The 12,489-nt window shown below is 44.1% G+C and overlaps 1 long non-coding RNA gene across 1 annotated transcript in view; it reads left to right on the top strand.

Moving 5' to 3' along the window:
- LOC122556953 overlaps positions 1-12,489 on the top strand; it is a 24,055-nt gene that overhangs the window by 7,407 nt on the left and 4,159 nt on the right. Inside the window, exon 2 of the long non-coding RNA XR_006313723.1 lies at positions 3,286-3,500. This is a non-coding gene — a long non-coding RNA (uncharacterized LOC122556953). The remainder of the gene's footprint in view (positions 1-3,285; positions 3,501-12,489) is intronic.

Genomic DNA, 12,489 nt, shown 5'->3' with positions numbered 1-12,489 from the left:
ACCCAGACCCCTACATTTACCCCTTACCTAACACTACGGACAATTTAGCATGGCCAATTCACCTAACCTGCACATCTTTGGACTGTGGGAGGAAACCGGAGCACCCGGAGGAAACCCATGCAGACATGGGGAGAATGTGCAAACTCCACAGTCAGTCGCCTGAGGCGGGAAATGAACCCGGGTCTCTGGCGCTGTGAGGCAGCAGTGCTAACTACTGTGCCACCGTGCCGCTCTGATGAGCAGAGATATCTGGGAATGCACGTCCATTGTACCCTGAAGGTGGCTGCACAGGTGGATAGAGTAGTCAAGAAGGCATACGGTTTGCTTTCCTTCATCGGACAGGGTATTGAGTATAACAGCTGGCAGGTTACGTTAACATTGTACACGAAGTTGGTTCGGCCGCATTTAGAATACTGTGTATAGTTCTGGTCGCCACATTACCAAAAGAGTGTGGACGCTCTGGAGAGGGTGCAGAGAAGGGTTACGAGGATGTTGCCTGGTATGGAAGGTGCTAGCTATGAAGAGAGGTTGAGTAGGTTAGGTTTGTTTTCATTAGAAAAAAGGAGATTGAGGGGGGACCTGATTGAGGTATACAAAATCATGAAGGATATAGACAGAGTAGATAGAGATCAGCTTTTTCCCAGGATGAAGGATTCAATAATGAGAGGACACGCTTTCAAGATGAGAAGTGAAAAGATTGAGGGACACACGCGGCGAGTACTTTACACAGAGGGTGGTAGGTGCCTGGAACACGTTGCCAGTAGAGACAGGCATGGTAGATTCATTTAAGATGCATCTGGTCAGATGCATGAGTAGGTGGGGAGCAGAGGGATACAGATGCTTAGGAATTGGGCGACAGATTTAGACAGTGGATTTGGGTCGGTTCAGGCTTGGAGGGCCGAAGGGCCTGTTCCTTGGCTGTAAATTTTCTTTGTTCTTTGTTCTAGCAACCCACAGTAAATTGTTCTCATAATGAGCTGAAACTGCAGTGGTTTTAATAGTCTTGTCTCATGCATCTGATTATTCATGGAGGGACCATCGCCTGCTGAGGACATTTTCCAACTATGAGTACCATATACATCACATACCACAGATTATCAGACCTAAGCAAATGAATATCAGGCTCCCGCAGGGCTCTGTTTTGGCCTCCTCATTGTTCTCTTTCTCTTCAGATACCAGGCTCTAAAAGGACATTGGTGACTATGAACTCTTGTGTTGTTCCATGACCTTGCTTGGCAATGCACTCCAATAGTTTAATGTTACCTCTGGGGTATGATGGTCTCAAGTCCTTCCCATGGTGACTTTTCCATTGACATCAGTTGGAAGTTGCTCCTGTTTGGTTTCATTCTAAACACACCTTCCTCGTCCACCAAGTCCTGGCATGAGTCTTGAGCCTAGAGCTTCTGATTCCAAGGCAGGTCTGATACCGACTGCACCATGAGACCTCCTTCAACCTCCCCCTTGGTATAGCACCAACTCTGTTAAATCAGTTCAGATGTGCAGATGGCCTTTTAAATAGGCATCCACTTGCTGAAGACTTGAACATACTTTGAGGATTATTATAAACCAAATCACGCTTGTCCAAATTCTCCAATAACAGTTTGTCTCTGAATTTTATTTCAGAAATCTTATCACAAAAGTAAAGTTTAAGTGCTCCTTATTGCAGTACCACACACAGGTATGAGGATTTGCTAACTTACCTTAGGGTGGTTCTGGATCATTGTCTCCCAAGCTGTCAATATCTGATAAACTCTGCAGCAAAGGCAAGGATCAACCTAATCCTCAGATTGTGTGGGTTGAGTGAGGGCAAAGGTAATTTTATCCTGTGGAAACCCACCTTAGCCCTGATATTCTCAATGGCAGAACAGTGTGTACCAGCACAAAATCCAGAATCATCACAGAAACATTACAACTAGCACCAAATATCTTCAATCCTTATCTTGCACATAATACCATTACCCCTCAGCGATGAAACAAAAATCAAGAGACAACGAAGATTTTCAGAATAACCCAAGATAGCTCTTAAATCCAGTTTAATGGCTGATTGAAGCTATCAAAACCTCTGAACTGTCATTTATAAGAGTCATACATCAGGGAAACTGACCCTTTGATCCAACGCATTCATGCCGACCAGACATCCCAATCCCACCTTGTGCATTTGCCAGCACCCGGCCCATATCCCTGTAAGTCCCCCCTATTCATATACCCATTCAGATGCCTTTTAAATGCTGTAATTGTACCAGCCTCCACCAGTTCCCCTGGCAGCTCATTCCATACACATACCACCCTTTGAAAAAGTCACATCTCAGGACCCTTTAAAATCTTTTCCCTCTCACCTTAAATCTATGCCCTCTAGTTTTAGATTTCCCCACACTGGAGAAAAGATCTTGTCTATTCACCCTATCCATACCCCTCATGATTTTATAAAACTGTATAAGGTCACCCCTCAGCATCCGACGCTCCAGGGAAAACAGCCCCAGCCTGGTCGGCCCCTCTCGACAGCTCAAAGATAAAGGTAAGAGGTGAATGATACGACAAAGGAACATGATCAAGAGTCAGGATATGATCCCACAGAACAACCAGCAGATTGTGTTTGAGCTCTATCAGGACAAAAAATGTGTTACAAGCACCTGCTACAAAACCGTAACATGGAAGATGGTCCAATGTATGAGATAGAGAAGTGACCAGACCATGGAACATTTTGTAAAGCATTGCTCACTCAGACCCTTCCCTGAAGGGACTATTTTATGTCAACCTGCATCACAAGAGGGTATACGATAGATGACAAAGTTGCATGTCAGTGTTTAATGTTGCTTTCTGAGGTGATGTACGAAAGAATCAGGAATGTGGAAGAGGAAAATGTCTCACAAATTGATTGGGAAGGTCTGGGAAATGAATCAAGAATGGCAAATGTAGACAACTGTGCAGTTCTGCTTTGGAGAACAATGTGGGTAAATGTGACAAGGAAAGATTCAGGAGAAATCATTGATCCTTCCCTCAAGGTTTGAGTTCATGCCAGGAAACTGTGACCAAAATAAACACAGGCCTGGAGATGTGGTTGCAAACTGAGAGGATAATAGTTTTATCTAAGGCTTAAGTATGTCCTAATGTTAAATACTCCACAGTCCTGCCCCCACACTCACACTCACCACTACCCTATAATGTGGCCCAGTAATTCTGTGGAATCTTGTAAGATGACAGATGTGCAATTAATAAATAAGCTAGACCTTATTTTTCCCTCCTTTGATTTCTCTGCTTTTGGATATGTATATTTTTTCTCAGCAGCTGTGGACTCTACTGTACCTATTAGATGGCAAGCTGGATGGTATTTGCAAAACAGCCCAGAAATTGTAAAGAATCCAAGAATAATGTGGAATTTTGGAAAATACCAAACAAACTCTGGATGTCCATGAAGAATAAGGTACAAGGAAGGTATCTGACCTCATTAACTAGCCGTATGATGAATATTTCCAACAACATTCTAACTCTGTAGGATGAAGGTAATAATTATTATTACATTATTATGATGTAACTAAAGAATATTTATTTTTGAAAAAAATTAAATGAGCCGCAGTGTGAATATATTGCAGCTTGGTGAGTAAAATGTTAAGATATGTTTAGAGTATAACAAGATTAATCACCTCCAAATAGACTGCATTGTGGTTCCTATCGATTCCTCTAATTACATCATCTCTTCCCATCCTGCTTTTGAAAATTAAATATTGCATGTTAAATCTCCTGTATAGATTTACATTGTTTTTGTTGTTATTGTGCATTTAAGTTTCTTGAGAAACCCTGACCTTGTCGCTTGATCTGAAATGGTCTAGTGGAGACAGTAAGGCTCCTATTAAAATCATTTACCCTGATCAACTCTGGTTAATGTCTGTTTGACTAAAAAGAGATGCTATCTGTATGAAAGACTGTTCAGACAAAGAGAGAGGCTGTTCTGCCATGTTGGTGCTCAGGCCTAGGGTCTTATTCTCAGGAAGCAGATTTTATCTCTCCTTCACAGTGGAGTGTTACAAACGTAAACTGCAATGCCTTCTGACAGGATGAGATTAGCAGTAGCCTCAGGCCCTACACTTTCAGTGTGAGGCATATGGTGTATGGTCTGTGCTGTAGAGTGTGTGCTACTGGCAGGTTTAAACATGAGGAGGAAGGTATACATCTGCTCTGACTGGAACAGAACAGACCTCATCAACAATGGGAGAATCACCTATAGCAATATATTGGTGTCATTGCCAAATATTCTGGCTATTTCTTGAATGGCTGCTCTCTGCTTTCTTTTACTCTACATCATTTAGGTGTTTTCTTTTCACAATACTGAGGCTCAGAATGAATCATGGTGCCGTGGAGTTGAAACCGACTGAACACATTGAACCATAGAATCCCTATAGTGTGGAAAAAGGCCATTAGGCCCAACAGGACCATACCATCCCTCTGAAGAATATCCCACCCAGACCCGTTCCCCTACCCCGCAACCCTCCATTTCCCCCTGACTAATGCACCTAGTCTACGCATCCCTCAACACTATGGGAAATTTAGCATGGCCAATCCACCCTAACCTGTACATCTTTGGACTCTGGGAGGAAACCAAAGCACCAGGAGGCAACCCACACAGACACGGGGAGAATGTGTAAACTTCACACAGTTGCCCAAGGTTGGAATCGAACCTGGGTCCTTGGCATTGTGAGGCAGCAATGTTAACTACTGAGCCACTGTGCCATCCCATTCTGCACATAAATAGCAACGCTCCCAATTGTAGTTTTCATATTTCAAACCAATCCCTGAGAAATAGATGCAAAATTCTGAGTTCTGAAGAACAGCCATATTGAAGTTAAACATTAATTTCATTTCTTTCTCAATAAATCTCTGAGCAAGATCTTTTCATCTCAAGACTGACTTAGAGGCAGAGAACTGAAAACCACGTTGAATCTTCAATATTCACATGTCAGCACATGAGATGATTTTGGATCACATCATACTCAATACTCTGTATTTATATAAATGATTTGGATGTGAGTATAACAGATATAATTAGTAAGTATGCAGATAACACCAAAATTGGAGGTGTAGTGGACGGCGAAGAGGGTTACCTCAGATTACAACAGGATCTGGACCAGATGGGCCAATGGGCTGAGTGGCAGAGGGAGTTTAATTCAGTTTAATGTGAGGGTGCTGCATTTTGGGAAAGCAAATCTTCACAGGACTTACACACTTAATGGTAAGGTCCTAGGGAGTGTTGCTGAACAAAGAGACCTTGGAGTGCAGGTTCATAGCTCCTTGAAAGTGGAGTAGCAGGTAGATAGGATAGTGAAGAAGGTGTTTGGTATGCTTTCCTTTATTGGTCAGAGTATTGAGTACAGGAATTGGGAGGTCATGTTGCGGCTGTACAGGACATTGGTTAGGCCACTGTTGGAATATTGCATGCAATTCTGATCTCCTTCCTATTGGAAAGATGTTGTGAAACTTGAAAGTGTTCAAAAAAGATTTACAAGGATGTTGCCAGGGTTAGAGGATCTGAGCTATAGGGAGAGACTGAATAGGCTCGGGCTGTTTTCCCTGGAGCATCAGAGGCTGAGGGGTGACCTTATAGAGGTTTATAAAATCATGAGGGGCATGGATAGGGTAAATAGGCAAAGTCTCTTCCCTGGGGTCAGGGAGTCCAGAACTAGAGGGGATGGGTCTAAGGTGAGAGAGGCAAGATATAAAAGAGACCTAAGGGGCAACTTTTTCACGCAGAGGGTGGTACGTGTATGGAATGAGCTGCCAGAGGAAATGGTGGAGGCTGGTACAATTGCAATATTTAAAAGGCATCTGGATGGGTATATGAATAGGAAGCATTTGGAGGGATATGGGCTGAGTATTGGCAGGTGGGACTAGATTGGGTTGGGATATTGGTTGGCATGGATGGGTTGGACCGAAGGATTTGTTTCTGTGCTGTACATCTCTATAACACAATAATCAGTCTCATACATTAGACTCAATAACTGCATGGCATTCCAATTAGTGACACTTCAACCTCCAGCTCTTACTCTCTTTCAGTTGCTGTAAGGATAACTAACGTTTCCATATTGTGAGTACCACACAATAAACAACATTTCTCCATTATCGAGTTTTGAGCAGGTTTGTAGCTCAGGTTGAAGTTCTGAATGTAGGCTTGCTCACTGAGTTGGAAGGTTGGGTTTCAAACATTGCATCAGCATAGGAGGTAACATCATCAGTGAGCCTCTAGATGAAGCACTGGTGGTATGGCCCGCATTTTCTTTGCGTTTACGTTTCCTTGGATTGGTGATGTCATTTCCTGTGGTGATGTAATTTCCTGTTCTTTTTCTCAGGGGATGGTAAATGGGATCCAAGTCCACACCGACCCTCCAAGAGCAACCCACCCAGACCCATTCCCCTACATTCACCCCTAACTAATCCACCTAATACTACGGGCAATTTAGCATGGCCAATTCACCTAACCTACACATCTTTGGATTGTGGGAGGAGACCGGAGCACGCGGAGGAAACCCACGCAGACACAGGGAGAATGTGCAAACTCCACACAGACAGTTCCCGAGGCAGGAATTGAACCCCGGTCTCTGGCGCTGTGAGGCAGCCTTGCTAACCACTGTGCCTCCGTGCCGCCCGGTTGTATTTTTGGAGTCTGTTGTGGGCATCATTAATCATTTCTCTAAGCATTCTGCAACTGTTTTGCTCTGCTATTCTTTTGGCTAGTCGGGTGTTAAGGGGAGGCTTGTATTTAAGACATTTAGGTAGTACCTATTTGCTTAGGCATTCGTGCAGGAAGTACAGCTGTTCATGGGTGGCGCTCTGTTGGATGGTATTGGTTTCCCATTTTTGGGCCATTTTTAGCATATTGCACGCATAGGTCTTAGCGAGTTTTGAGAAGATTCATTACTCAGGTTAAGGTTCTGGATGTAGACATGCTGAGCCGGATGGTTTGTTTTCAGACATTTCATCACCATACTAGGTAACATTATCAGTGAGCCTCAGGATGAAGCACTGGTGGTATGGCCTGCTTTTTATTTATCTGTTTAGCTTTCCTTGGGTTAGTGACATCACTTCCTGTGATGATGTCATATCCTGTTCTTTTTCTCAGGGGGTAGTAAATGAGATCCAAGTCAATGTGTTTGTTGATAGAGTTCTGGTTGGAATGCTATGCTTCTAGGAATTGTCATACTTGTCTCCATTTGGCTTGTCCGGATGGATGTGTTGTCCCAGTTGAAATGCTGTCCTTCCTCACCATGTAAAGATATTAGTGAGAGTCATTGTTCTTTCATAACAGAAGAAAATCACCTGTACAGTGTATTCAAAAAGAACAGGTACCCAACGAACACAGTCTGCAGATTTCTCAGCAATAAACTCAAACAAGCAGACAAAACATGCCCAGAAACCCGAGCCACTCTCCCCTACATCAAAGACATCTCGGAAATGACTGCCAGACTACTCAGACCCCTTGGCATCATGGTAGCCCACAAACCCACCAACACACTAAAACAGCAGCTAATGAACTTGAAAGACCCTATACAGACAATGAGCAAAACTAATGTAATTTACAAAATACCGTGCAAGGATTGTAACAAATACTACATTGGACAAACGGGTAGAAAACTAGCCACCAGGATACATGAACACCAACTAGCCACAAAACAACATGACCCACTCTCACGAGTATCCTCACATACAGAAGAGGAAGGACACCACTTTGACTGGGACAACACATCCATCCTAGGACAAGCCAAACAGAGTTACGCACGAGAATTCCTAGAAACATGGCATTCCAACTGGAACTCTATCAACAAACACATTGACTTGGATCCCATTTAGCACTCCCTGAGAAAAAGAACAGGAAATGACATCACCACAGGAAATTATGTCACCAAGCCAAGGAAACCTAAACACAAATAAAACAGGGGCCACATCACCAGTGCTTCATCTGGAGGCTCACTGATGATGTTACCTCATATGGTGACATAATGTCTGAAAACAAACCTTCCAGCTCAGCGAGCAAACCTACATCCAGAACATTTCTCTATTTATGGAAAGGTGATTCCTCAAGACCAAGAACTGATTTTCGTATTAATGTAATTACTACTACCCCATCATATCAGTCAACACCTCACATCATCACAATCAGTAACAGCAGCAAAGTCACAGTGTCACATAACTGATGTTCCTAAATTCTCATACATGATGTTGTTTTGCTGTGAAATAATATTCACAAATCTTCTTATTTGATAGCCCTACTGCAATATGTCACTTGGTAGTGGAATCGGTATGAAATAAACTTTAGCTTTGTCACCATTTACCCAGTTTGTAAAGTAGAATATGTTCAGGAAACTGCTTTCTGTGGAGAGCAATTCCATGGAGTATCCATGTGCACTGTGTGAGCTGCCGTTTATTCTTAACTCAAACATAACAATGTCATCCTGTTACATATTGCCGAAACAGCAATCAACTATTGAAAGGTGAAAATCAGCCATGTTCCCACTTCTGATCGTGACATACTATCTCCCAGTGGAAATGGTGCAGCTGTGTACTAAGACAGGTCTGGGTTGTTCTGTGATCCTTCAGTGGTTCAGTACCTTCCCATTCGCTGAAAGGTTACCTTCACAGTGAAGAATTCCCACTTAATCCAAGGTTGGGATTGTGTTGCGGCTGATACCTGTACCCGAGCAGGACTCTGATCTTTCAGTCGGATAAAATAATATTTGAGGAAAACAAAAGGAAAAATGTGTTATTGAAATCCTCCCTTGATGATGCTTGAACACTGGTCAATTCCTGTGAAGTTAGTATTTGGAGTGTCAATTACTCCCGTCACCTAAAGTTTACCCATCTGCCTCCAGATATAGAGAGAGGAACACTTGAGAGTTTCTTTAAACGTAACTAAGGTTTTTTGTTAAACCTCTCCCATAAGATTATTTGACGGGGGGCAGAGGCCTCAATCGTGTAGACAGGATAGTCCTGGGCTGGATTGGACAGGTTTGGAACGATCAATATCACACTTGCTCCTCCCTGTTTATTGCATGTTTACAATTGGATTCTGAAAAATGGCTTATTATTTGGAAGCTGCAATGGAGGTTGTTGATCCAATGCAATTTTAATTGAGCGAAATGGGTCTGATGTGAGATATGTTTGACATTCATGTCACCAACTATGAAGCAAAACTGTTATTTTCCACAATGCTTACAAAGAGTTAATTGCTGGCTTCACAAATGTTCTGTCGTTATAGGGCTCCATCTTCTAATCCAGCAAATCTCTACCGTCTTTTCACAAATTTGGAAAAGATATTACCTTTCTATTGCTTGGCTTGTGTGTTGACTCTGATAATTCTCATCAATAACTCTAGCATTATACCAGTGACAGAATAAGGTGATTTAGTAACAAAAAAGATATTGCTGGAAAAGCTCAGCAGGTCTGGTAGCACCAGAAGAGAGAAATCAGAGTTAGCATTTCAGGTCCAGTGACCCTCCTCATTCCTGTTGTAAATGGGTGATTTCTCATTCTGAGATGATGTCCTCTGGTCCTAGATTCTCCACAAGGAGAAACAACCTTTCCACATCCCCTGCACCCACCCCCCCCCCCGTCAACTCTCATTCCTCTAAACTCCAATGAGTACACGGCCAACATACACAATCTGTCCACGTAGGATAATCCCTCCATATCCAGGATCAGTTTAGTGAATTTTCCCTGGAACTGTCTCCAGTATATCTTTCCTAAGAGAAAAGGCTGAAAACTGTTCACAGTATGTCAGCTGACGAGTGTTTTGTGTAGCATTTTTAACAAGAGCTCTCTAATTTTATACTCCATTGCCTTTGAAATAAAAGGCAACATTTGATTTGTCTTCCCATTTATCCACTGAATTTATTTGCTAACCTTTGTGATTTTGTGAGTGAGGATTTCCAATTCCCTCAGGACTGTAGTTTTCTACAATCCTTCTCTATTTAAATAATATTCAGTTCTTAGAGTCATAGAGATATACAGCACGGAAACAGACCCTTTGATCCAACCCGTCCATGCCGACCAGATATCCCAACCCAATCTAGTCCCACCTGCCCGCACCCGGCCCATACCCCTCCAAACCCTTCCTATTCATATACCCATCCAAATGCCTCTTAAATGTTGCAATTGTACCAGCCTCCACCACATCCTCTGGCAGCTCATTCCATACACGTACCACTCTCTGCATGTGAAAAGTTGTCCCTTAGGTCTCTTTTATATCTTTCCCCTCTCACCCTAAATCTATGCCCTCTAGTTCTGGACTCCTCCAACTCCAGGGAAGAGACTTTGTTTATTTATCCTATCCATGCCCCTCATGATTTTATGAACCTCTATAAGGTCACCCCTCAGCCTCTGATGCTCCAGGGAAAACAGCCCCAGCCTATTTATGAACCTGCACTCCAAGGTCTCTTTGTTCAGCAACACTCCCTAGGACCTTACCATTAAGTTTAAGTCCTGTGAAGATTTGCTTTCCCAAAATGCAGCACCTCACATTTATCTGAATTAAACTCCATCTGCCACTCCTCAGCCCATTGGCCCATCTGGTCAAGATCCCATTGTACTCTCATGTAACCTTCTTCGCTGTTGACTACACCTCTAAGTTTGGCATCATCTGCAAACTTTCTAGGTATAACTTCTATGTTCATATCTAAATCATTTATGTAAATGACAAAAAGTAGAGGACCCAGCACCGATCCTTGTGGCACTCCACTGATCACAGGCCTCCAGTCTGAAAAACAACCCTCCACCACCACCCTCTGTCTTCTACCTTTAAGCCAGTTCTGTATCCAAATGGCTAGTTCACCCTGTATCCCATGAGATCTAACCTTGCTAATCAGTCTCCCATGGGGAACCTTGTCGAATGCCTTACTGAAGTCCATATAGATCACGTTTATTGCTCTACCCTCATCAATCCTCTTCAAAAAACTCAATCAAGTTTGTGAGACATGATTTGCCATGGACAAAGGAGAAAGTGAGGACTGCAGATTCTGGAGATCAGAGCTGAGACTCTGGTGCTGGAAAAGCACAGCAGGTCACGCAGTATCCGAGGAGCGGGAGAATTGACGTTTTGGGCATAAGCCCTTCATCAGGAATGAGGCTTGTTGGCTGGGGGGCTGAGAGATAAATGGGAGGAGTGTGGGGGAAGGTAACTGAGAATGTGATAGGTAGATGAAGGTGGGAGTGAAGGTGATAGGTCAGAGAGGAAGGTGGAGCAGATAGAAGGGAAAGGTAATGGACAGGTCAGGAGGGCGGTGCCAAGTTGGAGGCTTGGGACTGGGATAATGTAGGGGGGAGGGGAAATGAGGAAACTGGTGAAATCCACATTAATCCTGTGTGGTTGCAGGGTCCCAAGGCGGAATATGAGGTGTTCTTCCTCCAGGTGTCAAATGGCTAGAGTTTGGTGATGGAGGAGTCCCAGGACCTGCATGTCCTTGGCAGAATGGGAGGGGGAGTTGAAGTGTTCAGCCACGGGGCCATGGGGTTGTTTGGTGTGGGTGTCCCAGAGATGTTCTCTGAAATGTTCCACGAGTTGGCGTCCTGTCTTCCCAATATATAGGAGACCTGTGGTGGCACGGGAAGGTGCTGGGAGTGGACAGTGGGTTGGTAGGTGACATGAACCTAACAAGGGAGTTGCGGAGGAAATGGTCTTTGCAGAACACAGATAAGGGTGGGGAGGGAAATATATGCCTGGTGGTGGGGTCCGTTTGTAGGTGGTGGAAATGGCGGAGGATGATGAGATGCATATGGAGGTTGGTGGGTGGAAGGTGAGGACTGGGTGGTTCTGTCCTTATTGCGGCTGGAGGGTGGGGTTCGACGGCAGAGGTGCAGGAAGTGGATGAGATGTGCTGGAGGGCATTGTTGATCATGTGGGAGGGCATATTGCGGCTCCTGAAGAAGGAGGCCATCCAGGATGTTCTGGGGTGGAATTGGTCATCCTGGGAGTAGATGTAGCGGAGGCAGAAGAATTGGGAATAAAGCTTAGAGTTTTTACAGGAAGTAGGATGGGGAGGAGATGTAGCGCAGGTAGCTGTGGGAGTCGGTGGGTTTGTAGAAGATGTCCTTGTTGAGTTGGTCACCAGAAATGGAGATGCAGAGGTCCAGGAAGGGGAGGGAAGTGTCTGAGATGGTCCAGATAAACTTAAGGTCAGGGTGGAATGTATTGGTGAAGTTGATGAACTGTTCAACCTCCTTGTGGGAGCATGACATGCCGCCGATACAGTCATCAGTGTTGCGGAGGAAAAGTTGGGGAATGATGCCGGTCTAGCTGCGGAAGATGGTTTGTTTCACATACCCAGCGAAGAGGCAGGCATAGCTGGGGCCCATACAGGTGCCCATGGCTACCAGTTTGGTCTGGAGGAAGTGGGAGAATTCAAAGGAGAAATTGTTGAGGGCGAGGACCAGTTCAGCCAAACGAATGAAGGTACTAGTTGGGTTGGTGGGAGAGGAAGAAACAGAGAGCTTGGAGGCCTTTGTCATGGC

This window comes from Chiloscyllium plagiosum, chromosome 14 (genome assembly GCF_004010195.1).
Source record: "Chiloscyllium plagiosum isolate BGI_BamShark_2017 chromosome 14, ASM401019v2, whole genome shotgun sequence".
NCBI classification, from domain to species: Eukaryota; Metazoa; Chordata; class Chondrichthyes; order Orectolobiformes; family Hemiscylliidae; genus Chiloscyllium; species Chiloscyllium plagiosum.
This window is presented reverse-complemented; position numbering and strand designations above follow the sequence as displayed.